Source organism: Mustela nigripes, chromosome 5 (genome assembly GCF_022355385.1).
Source record: "Mustela nigripes isolate SB6536 chromosome 5, MUSNIG.SB6536, whole genome shotgun sequence".
In the NCBI taxonomy this organism is placed as follows: domain Eukaryota; kingdom Metazoa; phylum Chordata; class Mammalia; order Carnivora; family Mustelidae; genus Mustela; species Mustela nigripes.
In genome coordinates this window covers 131,215,620-131,228,653 of record NC_081561.1, presented here as the reverse complement: position 1 = coordinate 131,228,653, position 13,034 = coordinate 131,215,620, and the positions used below count along the sequence as shown (strand labels likewise).

The following is a 13,034-nucleotide window of genomic DNA, read 5'->3' as shown; positions in this document are numbered from 1 at the left end:
TGGGTGGCAGGCTTCCAAGCACCAAGAATATTCTCCTTTGTGCCTAAACCATACCAAATCCTTCTCCTTATGGTTAAAAAATGAAGCGCAAGAATCTCATCTACGGGTCTTTGAAAAGTAATACTTTCTGAACTGATTTTGGTGTTCTTGTAACTTCACATTTGTCCTGGAGGAGAGGAAGCTGTTTCACTCCCTGGTACAGTACCTGGTCTTTGTCACCATTAGCGCTTAACCGCTTCTGATGAAAGTGTTAATTGGTATTGGATGAGACGTGGGGCTGGGAGAGGCAGCTGTGGAAATTGTGAGGCCCGGAGACTGGGCAAAGGCAGGGGGAGGCTGTTCCAGTTTCCAGCCCAGCCACCTACCCTCAAGTTTGCACATGACATCCCAGCACCAAAGCCAGGGTTTCCAGAGTGGACAGATTTCATTTCCATCAGGGACTGACTGACAATCGCCAAGATGAAACCTTTTCTTCTGACTTTACAGCTGACGTCTGAAGGCTTTCTCATCTAGTGTACGAGAGGCAAGCTCAGGAGACTTGGGTAAAATGAGAGACTGTAGGACGAAGCCTTCGTAGGGTTACACGTTCCCTTATTTTTCTACAAGACAGGAGAACACAGGAGACTGTGATTTGTCAAACACTCCAACAAAACAAAACAGGTCTGTTGTTAATACAGACAAAGGCTCACAGCTGCAGAAAAGTTTCCGCAAGAAATCTCAGTCCTCCCTGGTCATTTTGCCGCTTTGTGATCACTTTTCCGGGATTCTTTTTTTCCGTCAGTGTTTCTTCCCATTAACTATCTGTTTCCTTTCCTGCAGGTTTGTAACGTTCTACTGGGTTCCACCAGTATGTATGTGCGAGCTGGCACCGTAGCTTCAGCAGGGAAAGTAAATGGTTTGGTTATGGAGTCTGTTAGGGGAACTGCTGTGAGCTCTCTGCCCTGTACCCCCATTCTCAACACTCCGATCGAGATACCAGCCACCCCTCAAAGCATTCCCCTAACAGCTGTGCGACAAATGAACCTGGGGGAGCTCGAAAGCCGGGCTGTTGTCCTGCTCAAACGCTGGCCAGGTGTGTCGAGAGTTTTCCAAATGTTTGCCTGTATTTTGGTGAACTGGAGTGTTTGAAGCTGGCTGCAAAAGTGAGAAATCTGCTTTGAGAGAACCCGTGTTTGATCCTTTAAGGCTGAAATTTCAACCTCAAGCGAAACTCAGGGCATCCAAAGGCAATTCAAAACAGAAAGAAGAAAGTTCTATGTGACATTTCTGGGATCGAAACTGATGAGTTATAAATTTTCACTGTTGATACTTGGCCTGTCTTCCTCTTCTGCCAGTATATATTTATCTCTTCGGGCATAATACCATGTTACAGTAAAGCTGCTTTCATTTTGACTGCATTTGTGATACTCAGACACGTAAAGGTTGGTGTGTACTTTTGAACTTACAACAAAGAGTTTTCAAAGAATGGTGTACCAGATTGTGACATAAATGCTTAACCCACGCAAGGAACAGGGATCTCTGAGATCTCTGAAAAACACTTTGCCAGCACATAGATAAATAGAATATAAATAATTCCGAAACTGAAATGACAAAGCATTCATATCTAAAAGCAGTGTCCAGAGTTTTCTACTTGGCAAATTTTATGGACTTTCAGTATTATTCACTATAAATCAAGGTCATAAAAATGGAACTTAAAAATAAAGTAATTTTCACAATACTTTTAATTATGTGTCTGTCTACTTATTCAGATGGACATCTATGTAAATTAGTAAGTCATGATGCATAAAATTTTAAAGTTACATTTATTTATATGCATTTTAAGCCATAATCCTACAGATTTTATCTTATATTTCAAGAAAAAGAGAAAAAAATGAGAAATTAAATGTTTTATGCATTTTTCATTATAAAGTATTACAGGTTCATTGTTAAAAATCAAGGAAATACAGAAAAGTCTAAAAAAAACACTTAACATTGTACCACTTAATCATCATCACTGACATTTTTAGTATCACTTTTAGCCCTTTTGTCTGTATGTTATCTTTTTTAAAAATAAACGAAGACAAACTAATGTGCCAAGTCAATCCAAAGGATTTAGCAATGCTGCTGGAACAACTGAGTATCCACACAGAGGAAAACAAATGAAACTTGACCCATATCTCACTCCATACATAAAAAATTAACTTGAGATAGATCTAAGCTTAAGATCAGGGCATCTGAGTGGCTAAGTTGGTTAAGCCATTGCCTTCAGCGTAGGTCATGATCCCAGAGTCTTGGGATCGAGTCCCATATTGGGCTTTCTCTGCTCTTCAGGGAGCTGCTTCTGCCTCTCCTCTTGCTTGTGCTCTGTCTCTCTCTCTGTGTCAAATAAATAAATAAAATCTTAAATAAAATAAAATAAACTTAAGATCAGAAACATAAAGCTTCAAGGAGAATATCTTTATGTTCTTGGGAGTAGGCAAAGATATCATGCAAAGAACACATGAAGCATTAACCACAAGAGAAAAAAAAAAAAAAAAAGATTAAATTGGATTGTGCAGGGGCACCTGGGTGGCTCAGTGGTTTGGGCTGCTGCCTTCAGCTCAGGTCATGATCTCAGGGTCCTGGGATCGAGTCCTGCATCGGGCTCTCTGCTCAGCAGGGAGCCTGCTTCCCTCTCTCTCTCTCTTTGCCTGCCTCTCTGCCTACTTGTGATCTCTCTCTGTCAGATGAATAAATAAAATCTTTTTTAAAAAATAAAAAAAAACAAAAATAATAAATTGTATTGTGCAATTCTTTCTGCTCATTCAAAGACACCATTCATAAATACCTAGACAAGTCCTAAACCGGGGGAAAAATATTCTCATCACATACATATCTACTAAAATTCCTAAAAATCATTAATAAAAGGACAAATCCTTTTAAAATTGAGAATATTATTTATTACTGTATAATGAATTACTCTAAAAATTACTCTAAAACTTGGGACGCTTGGGTGGCTCAGTCAGTTGGGTGTCTGCCAAAGATCGGGTCAGCATCCTGGGGTCCTGGGATCCCTCAGTGGGGAGCCTGCTTCTCTCTCTCCCTCTTGGTGCTACTTCATGCTCTCTCTCCCTCTCTCAAATAAAGAAATAAATCTTTAAAAAATAAACAATAAATACTTATTATCTCCTACTTTCTGAGGATCAGGAATTTGGGGACAAATCAACTGGGTGGCTCTGGTTTGGTGTCACTTGTGAGGCTGTGGCTGAGGTACCAGCAGGGGCTGCATTCAGCTGAAGGTCTGACCGGAGCTGGAGGATTCCATTCCGAAGAGATGACTTACTCACATGGTTTTTGGTGGGAGGCCCCAGTCCCTCACTACGTGGGCTTCTTTCTAGAATGCTTGAATGTCCTCATGATATGGCAGCCCCTATAATGAGCCTTCCAAGAAAGAGAGCAAAGAAGAACTCATTGATACCCTTACATTCTTATTTAGACATCCACACCACCACTTCTGTCATAGTTTATTTATTAAAAGCAACTCACTAAGTACAGCCCACGTTTAAGGTGAGGGAAATTAGGCTCCACTTTTGAATGGAAGGATATCAGTTAGTTTTTGTGTATATTTAAAGCCACCACAAAAGATGATATATATTAATGGGCAATATGTATAAGAAGAAAAATGGCTGCTTCATTAGTCAGCAAATTAATGCAAATCAAATCCACTATGAGGTACTACTTCAACCCATTAGGGTGGCTAAAATGAAAAAGACTGACAGCACCAAATGTTGGAGAGGATGTGGAGCAACTGGACCTCTCATCATGCTGGTGAGAATGTAACATAGTATAAACATCTTGGTGAATTGTTTAGCAGTGTCTTCTAAAGTTAACTCTACACTTATTCCATTTCTGGTATTTTCCCAAGAGAGAGAAAAACATGTTCACAAAACCTTAGATGTGGCAGTATTTATATTGGCTTTATTTATAAACACTTAAAGCTAGAAACAGTCCAGTGTTTATTGACAGGGAAGAGGAAAAACAAACTTACACAATGGAACACTAACCAAACGGTCAGATTACACAATCAAATATTACTGAGCAATACAAAAGAATGAACTAAAACAGTCAACAACAAGAATGAATCTCGAAGCTTAGTGATCTGATGATTAAGCAAAAGAAGAAGTAAATTTTGTATAATTCCATTTACATGAAGTCCAAGAACAAGAAAAGCTAATCTATAGAGAGAGAAATGAGAAAAAGTTTGCCTTATCAGGATGGAGGAAGAGAATCAATTGGAAAGAGGCAGGAGGGGACTTTGTGGGCATGATGAAAATGTTTTAATTCTTGTTTTGGATGGTACACAAGTGTACATGATTTCCCAAACTCCTGAAACTGAACACCAGGATCCATTCATTTTATTGTATGTTAATAATACTGTAATAAAAACAAAATGAAAATCACATAGAGTTTTATTTACTGCTTCTTTGACTCAATATTACATTGTGAGTGTTTTCTGGTGCCCTTCATTACTTTTTGAAAAAGCATTTTGATGGTTACATGCTGTTTCATGATATAAAATATATTAAAAATGAATTTATAAATATTAAGAATAATCCCAAAGTTTATAAAAAGCACGGATGAATTTTCTTTTATCTCTAAATATCTTTATTTTTTTAAATTTTTAAAAATTTTAAAAGTTCTTATTTTCTTCAGTGTTCCAAAATTCATTGTTTATGCACCTCACCGAGTGCTCCATGCAATACGTGCCCTCCTTAATACCCACCTCCAGGCTCACCCAACCTTCCCCCCCCAACATCCTCCCCTCCAAAACCTTCAGTTTGTATTTTATTTTGTGCACATTTGTGATTATAGGGACATTATATTTAAGCTTTTATATCAAGGAATTCCGGTGTTTTTGATTAAGCAATGAGGATTAAAGGTCTTTCATCATTAGATGTTTCCTTCTGGACCTTCTCCCCTCCTTCTTTCCCTCCCTCCCTCCCTCCCTTTCTTCTTTCCTTCCTCCCCCTTTTCCTCCCTCCCTCCCTCTTCTTTTCTCTTTTGTCTTTCTCCCTCCTCCCCACCTCCTACTTTTTGTATTTCACCCAACTTTTTATTTTGCAAAAATTCAATTCTACAGAAAAATAAGATGAAAGTAGAGTTTATATATATCCATCAGCTAGGTTCTTTAGTTCTTTTTTTTTTTTTTTTAAAGATTTTATTTATTTATTTGACAGAGATCACAAGTGGGCAGAGAGGCAGTCAGAGAGAGAGAGGAGGAAGCAGGCTCCCTGCTGAGCAGAGAAGCCCGATGTGGGGCTTGATCCCAGGACCCTGGGATCATGACCTGAGCCGAAGGCAGAGGCTTTAACCCACTGAGCCACCCAGGCACCCCAGGTTCTCTAGTTCTTAACATTTCACCACATTTGTGTTCTCTCTCTGTGTGTGTGTGTGTGTGTGCATGCACATTTTCTTAAGTTTTACATTTTTCATGTGTGTGGAAATAAGGGTAATAACCTACAAATCACAATAAAAAAGGTTACTTTCAGTAAATTTAACACTGATGCAAAAATGTAAAATATAGAGTGCATATTCAAACTTGCTAAATTATCACCAACTGTCCTTTATACTTTTTTTGATCCAGGATCCCAACAAAGATAGTGCATTGCATTTGGCTATTTCCTTTATCTACTTTAATTCAGTCTAGAATGATCCCTCCATCATTTTTGTGTCTGACATGCATTGATATTTTGAGGGGTCCAAAACAACTGTCTTGTAGAATGTTTCACAATCTGGATTTGTCTGATTATTTCCTCATGATTAAGTTCAGGTTGCATATTTTGGGCAAAAATGCTGCATGAGTGATGTGTGTTACATGTTACATTATATAATGTCACTGTTATTTTACTGGTGAAGTTAAGTTTGATCCACTGTTTAGGATATTTTTACCAGATCACCATCTTTCCCTTTGGAACTGAAAAATCATCTGTGGGGTGATCATATGACTATCCTGTCTTCCAGCACTCTTCATCCAATAATTTTAACATTTACAAATGATCCTTACCTGACCCAGTTATTCTAGTGATGATTACAAAATGATTTCAAATTCAGTCCTGTTTTTCACATTTACTAACTGGCATTCTTCTGTACAACAGTGTTTTTCCTTTTTCCTCCTTCTCTATTTTAGTATCATGGATTCTTTTTTTTTTTTCAATTTCTTTCTTAAAACAAAACCAGGTGCATCCTCTTACAAATGACTCGAATTATTTACATTATAAGGAATGAAATTTTTTATTTAGGCCAAAAGAAATTCAGACCTAAATATAAGAAGAATTTAGAGAACTTTATTTACTAGGTCTGTCAGCATAAATGATGATATATAATCCATATATACCAAGATATATGACTTACATAAATATGGATACATATATGTATATGTATATATGTATACATACAGATAGAGATACATATTTTTCTCTGATTTAAAAATAATATATGTCCATTGCAAAGATTTTAGGAAAGATAGAAAAGTACAAAAAGGAAAAGCATATATTTTATCCCAGTATCCAGATATAACTAATATTAAAATTTTGCTATGTATTTGTGGTTGGCTTCCAAGATGGTATCCTCCGTCTTGGATCCTCATCTCCTGATGTTCATGGCCTTGTGTAACTCCCTTCAATATGGAATAAAGTTGATCTGTGTGAGCATTAAAATAATTTGAAAGTGATTATGTGTGATTTCCAAGTGTAGGGCATTAAAGGAATTGCAGTTACTGTTTGGTCTTTTAGATTCTTCCCTCTGAAGGAATCCAGCCATCCTGTTTGAAGATAGTTAGGTATCTCTGGAGAGGCCCATGGGGGAGAGGAACTGAAGGCTTCTACTCACAGCCAGCGTCAACTGACCATCCATGTGAGTGAACTACCTTGGAACTGGGTCCTCTAGTCCCAGTCAGACCTTCAGATGACCATAGCCCCAGCTAACATCTACTTGCAACCTCATGAGAAAACTTAGGCAGAACTGCCAAACTAAGTTACTCCTAAATTTCCAACCTATAAAAGCCATGAGAGATAATAAATGATTATTGTTTTTAGCCATAAAGGTTTGGGGTGATTCGTTATACAACAGTAGATGAGTAATAGAATATTCCCCCAGTTTTATTTTTTCATTCAACAAATGTTCATTGAACATTTGCTACATCAGTCAGGGTTGAACCAGAGAAACAGAATCAGAAGGGAAAATACATATGTGGTGTGTGCAGGTATGTGTGTATTTATTACAAGAAATGGACCTACATAGGCCATCATGGTTCACTAAGCAAACTCGAAGTCCATGGGGCAGGCAGGAAGGAAAGATCATGGCCAGGCTGGAGACCCATGAACTTAGGCTTGTCCATAGGCAGTAGTCACTCAGGAAGAAAGATCCAGAGGGAAGGAAGAACAGTTGCATATCCAGCTGCTGTTTTTGAAGTCTTGTGGCTCAGAGGAGGTCTAAGCTTTCTCTTTAAGGCCTTCCAACTGACTAAGCCAGGCCCATAAAGGTGTTCTTTCTTGGATTAATAGAAGGGGACTTCTGGGGTCTATAGTTAAGCCTAGCCATTTTACAAAGCCAACATACTTGATATGTACTAGGCTTGGTTCTAGGTCCTTGTGATACATTAATAAGTAAAACAGACAAGATGACTGTCCTAATGGAGCTTATATCTTAGTGGGAAAAGAAAAAAAAATCAACACATTAAAAAAACAAACAAGCTCTTAAACAAATTTATCAATAAATAATAAATACGGGAAGCCTGGGTGGCTCAGGTAGTTAAGCAGCTGCCTTCGGCTCAGGTCATGATCTGATCTGATCCCAGAGTCCTGGGATCGAGTCCCAGGTAGTTAAGCAGCTGCCTTCGGCTCAGGTCATGATCTGATCTGATCCCAGCGTCCTGGGATCGAGTCCCACATCGGGCTCCTTGCTCAACAGGGAGCCTGCTTCTCCCTCTGCCTCTGCCTGCCATTCTGTCTGCCTGTGCTCGCTCTCCCCCCCCCTCTGATAAATAAATAAAATCTTAAAATAAATAAATAATACAATATCCTGAAGCTAGAAGTGTTAAAAAAGAAAATGAGATAGTGGGATATGAGGTGACTAGAGAGTGAGATATGGGGAGACTAGTGAGTGGAATATGGGGAGTCTAGATGGTGGGATGTGGGGAGGCCAGATATTAGGATATGGGGTGAGAGTTCACTACGGTAGTCAGGAAAGACTTCGTGGAAGAGATGGCATTTCAGCAGAGACCAAACAATGTGAAATTACTATCCAGACATTTGAAGAACAGAGGAAGAGTCCCCCTGTGGAGAAAAGCAAGTACAAAAGCTCTGAAGTGGAAATCAGGTAGACTTTTTCAGAGGACAGCCAGGAGGCTGGATGGAACCAGTGGGAGAGGAGTGGAGGGTGAGCTCAAAGAGGTAACAGAGAGCGGGGTCAGGACATTTATTCTGAGCACTGTGGGAAACCACTGAAGGTTTAGAACAAAGAAATGACATGATCTGACCTACAATTTCAAAGGAAGCAAGAGCTGAACAAGGAGACCCGTTAGCAGGCCATTGCTGGAACCCCGGTAAGAGATGATGGTGACTTGGACCAAGACTTCTGAAGCACAGAAATTTTGAATGTGTTCTGTAGTCAGACAGTTTTGAAAGAGTAGGAACTTATATAGCCAGACTGTTTCAATCCTGATATTTTCTTTCTTCTAATGCTAGTGAAGGTTCTTCAGAGAAGGTTCTTCAGAAGACCCTCCATACTGTTTTTCGTAGTGGTTGATCCCATTTATATCCTCACCAACAGTGCATGAGAGTTCCCTTTTCTCTACATTCTTGCCAACACTTACTGTTCTCCATGAGAGCCAATTAACAGGTATGAGGATATCTATATAACTATATATATATAGAGGTATGTATCCATAGATAGACTTATATATAGATCTTCATATGTGTCTGTATATGACGGCAGCAGGATTTATAATGAGGAACTGGCTCCCATGATTATGAAGGCTGGGAAATCTGGGATCAGCTGTCTGTAAGCTGGAGACCCAGGAAAGCCGGTGGTATAATTCAGCCTCAGTCTGAAGGCCTGAGAACCAGGGTTGCTAAGGGTATAAATTCAGTCCCGAGGTCAGAAAAGATGAGATGAGGTGTTCCAAATCAATTAGTGAGGCAGGATAAAAGGAACAAATTCCTCCTTCCTTTGCCTTTTGTTCTATTTGGGTCCTCAAAGGATTAGAAAAGACCCACCCACATAGGGAGGGTGATTTATTGCGTGCACTGGTGAAATGCTATTCCCCTCCAGACACTACCCACATATTTACACCCAGAAATAGTGTTTAATCTGATCACTCTCTGGACAGTCAAGCTGACCCATAAAACGAACCATCACAGCTGGTTTCTCCATATTATTACCCGATGTTGGTTAACCTGCTACTTTTGACTAATTTTACTTACACAGATTCACTTAGCATAAGCCATGCACACGATATTCTATATCGATTCTGCGTCTTTCTTCCATGCCTTATAGAGTTTTTAGAAGGACTTTTAGAAATGTTCATGCTGTTTTCCATATCGATTAATACATTTAAGACATTACTGCAGAGCTAGGATAATTGGCTCAAGAAATCATCCATAAAATTTTAACAGTCTTCAAAGAAAGCAATTTTATTGCTTATTTTTTATTGATTAATAGCTGTGCCTTGCACTTGGACTAGGGTTTTCTTCTCATTTTCAGATACTTTCAGTTCATGCATCTTACATGGTGTCCACAACATCTCTGAAGGTGAGTGAGACAAGATGCTACATAACAAAATGGACCAAGGTTGAAGGAGGCCTTCTGGTTCATTGTGAGTCTAGTAGCTATAAGACTTGGAGCAGAAGATTCGAGGATGGGAAAGTCTGTTTCGATGTTAAGAAGTTGTCAAGCTTGTAGGGAAGAACAATATGTGAACAGATAGTTATGAGAGAGCATTAGATGTGATACGTCATGTTGTGAACAGCAGACAGTGATGGGCTTGGGGAACACGAAGGCAGAAGCATCAGATAGAGCAAAGGCTCAGAATACGCCTACAATACCTCACCAGATAGCCTATGAGAACATTCTTGGCATGTATTTGCAATGAGAAGCTAGGCCAGTGGAAAGTTATGAATGTAAGTAACAAAAGTAATGTCTGAGTCGGCCTCAAATAATATTTCTCTGAAACTAAGCATGGAAGATATTATTTTACTCATGGAAAAAAAAAAGCTTTTTTGGAAAATGCTAACCTTTCCAAGGCATCAATGAAACTATGAATTCTCTGTGGCTGAAAATTTTCCTCAGGATTATAAATGACCTTGAATAATATTGAATTTTGGAGAAAATCAAAATCTTGTAATACTTGAAACATGTTTATTACTGGCCCTGAGAGTCTGTGAGGCTGCGCACAGTAGAGCAGGACAGAAGATAAAACAATGACGGAATAGTAGAACCTTCCACTAAGTGACCAAGCACAGGATAAGGCCTGAGCACAAATTTCTGGTCCTGAAGTGGTGGGGCATTGTGACGTGGACTGGTGGAGCCCAGGGCCTGCCCTCCTGGGAGTCACCTTGGTTCTTTCAGGCACCGCTAGACTCAGACTCCTGGGTCAGGGTCTGCGTGTGGGTGAATGGCAGTCGGGTCGCCTCCCAGAAAGGCAGAGATAAGGGCTACTAGCTCTGTCCTTGCTGTGTTGGGGGCAATGAAACCAGTGGTCATTTACTTGACATATTTACCTTTTAAGAGGCATTTTCTTCCAACTGTAGCTAAATATTATTGTCAGTAAGTCAGGATATTTCTGTCACAAAAGGCTAGAATCCTCTCTCTTAGCATGATGGTCCTTCTATTGTTTTGTAAGGTGTTTTATGGGGCAGGTGGAATAAAATAATATTGTTTTCTTGGAATGACCCCCTCCCCGAGTAATCCTATTAAAGCAATGTATGTATATTTTATGTATGTATATATATATACACGGGCTATAGAGATTCCATTGCAATAAAACCCATTCTATTGCAGATTTCTAAACGATGAAACTTTTTGACAGCCTTTTTTTATTTCAAGCACTCTTTCCTTTAATGGTCTTTGACCTCCTCCTACATGCTTAGATTTTCTTAGACCTCAAAGTATATAATAGATTATTTCTAACATCTGAAAAGAAATTCAATTATTCTTTTTATTTTATCTTATTTTATTCAAGTTTGTTCATTTTTACTAATCTCCACACTCATTGTGGGGCTCAAATTCACAACCCCGAGATCGAGAGTCGCATGCCCTTCCAACTGAGCCAACCAGGCACCTGAAAATTATAATTATTCTCAAAACTATCAGCAGACAAAAAATAGGAACTATTTAGGGCTTCAAGGGAATGCTTTATCCTATTTTTTTATGTAAAGGACCTAGATAATACATTTAGGTAATTGCAAAATAGGATTAAATTGGTTGAGTCCAGAAAGAAATCTTTCTGTTTCATGTGTATATTATCTTGATTCAGATTTAGAAGTCTTCACATTGTTAGTAAAATGAATTACTCTCTTAAAGTTTCTTTATACGAAGAAGATGACTCCCAGGAGTTGGCAGGACACATGGTGGTCTGCTGGAGCAATAAATGGAACTGCACCATCTCTTTGCTGAGTGTCTATGAGAGACTGTAACATACACACAGAAAAACAACTGACTTCAAAGCCTACAAAGCAACAAAATAATTGTGGGCTACCCATTTCTTGGGGTCAACATAGATTCACATCAGCGTATTACACTGTCCCAATCAGATTTGAATCACCATGTATTTGCAGTTGTCATTAGACAATAACTCTATGGCACTGTAATGTTCCAGTCATTAAAAAAAAATTAAAGCAATTTTTATATGTCTTGTTTACTAAAGTAGAAAACCTATTATAAATCTTTAGAGAAATTTCAACCACTAAGTTTGAAACAAGAAGCGATTCCATTTGAATTCATCTGAAATTTTCATTATTTGGGGCTAGGTATTGATACATCTGAAGTGAAATCCAATAGCTAAAAGCATAAACTATTTAGAAATTACCAGAACCATTTCCTGAAATTCTGAATCCATTTAAAATTTCAAAGTTAGCATATCATGGAATTTAAACTAACTACCTTTCTGCTCCTAAATTGATTATACATGCAGGCATGATCAAATGATCATATGGATTTATGCTTTTAGTAGTGTATATATATGTGCTGATGTTGTTTTTAACTGTTATTAGTGTTAATTCACTTAACAGGCAGGGTCCCAAATACCTGGAAAAATATTATTTGTCTGGTTTTGTAATATCCATCACAAAGGAAATTTAGTCAAGCATTCCACTTCCAGAATTAGTGTGGATGGAAGTTTTGGTAGGAAGAAGGATATAATTTATAGATTGGGGAACAATATCAAAGTAAGAAAATTTTATTTTATTTTTAAAATGATTTTATTTATTTATTTGACTGAGAGAGAGAGAGAGATGGAGAGGGAACACAAGCAGGGGCAGAGGGAGAGAGAGAAGCAGGCTCCCTGCAGAGCAAGGAGCCCGATGTGGGGCTTGATGACAGGACTCTGGGACCATGACCTGAGCCGAAGGCAGCTGTGCAACAACTGAGCCACCCAGGTGCCCCAAAGTAAGAAAATTAAAAAAAAAAAAAAAAAAAAAGAATTTTAAATAGGGTGCCTTGGGTGGCTCAATTGGTTAAGCATCTGCCTTTGGCTCAGGTCCTGGGATGGAGCTCCATGGCAGGCTCTCTGCTCAGCAGGGAGTCTTCTTCTCCCTCTCCCTCTGCCTGCCATTCTGCCTGCTTGTGTGTCTCTGTCAAAAAGTGTTCCTTCTTCTTCTTCTTCTTAAGATTTATTTATTCACGTTAGAGAGAGAGAGCGCATGGCGAGGGACAGAGAGAGAGGGAGAGAAAGAATCTCAAGCTGACTCCTTGCTGAGCAGCAAGCCCGCCACTGGGCTTAATCTCACAACCCTGAGATCATGACCTGAGTGGAAACCAAGGGTTAGCTGCTCAACCAATTGAGCCACGCAGGGGCCCAA

The 13,034-nt window shown here is 39.0% G+C and overlaps 1 long non-coding RNA gene across 1 annotated transcript in view; it reads left to right on the top strand.

Annotated features, from left to right (window-relative positions):
* The window catches only part of LOC132017494 (uncharacterized), a 10,596-nt gene extending 8,889 nt beyond the window's left edge, over positions 1-1,707 (top strand). The window contains exon 4 of the long non-coding RNA XR_009404295.1: positions 820-1,707. This is a non-coding gene — a long non-coding RNA (uncharacterized LOC132017494). The remainder of the gene's footprint in view (positions 1-819) is intronic.
* Positions 1,708-13,034: the final 11,327 nt, after the last annotated feature.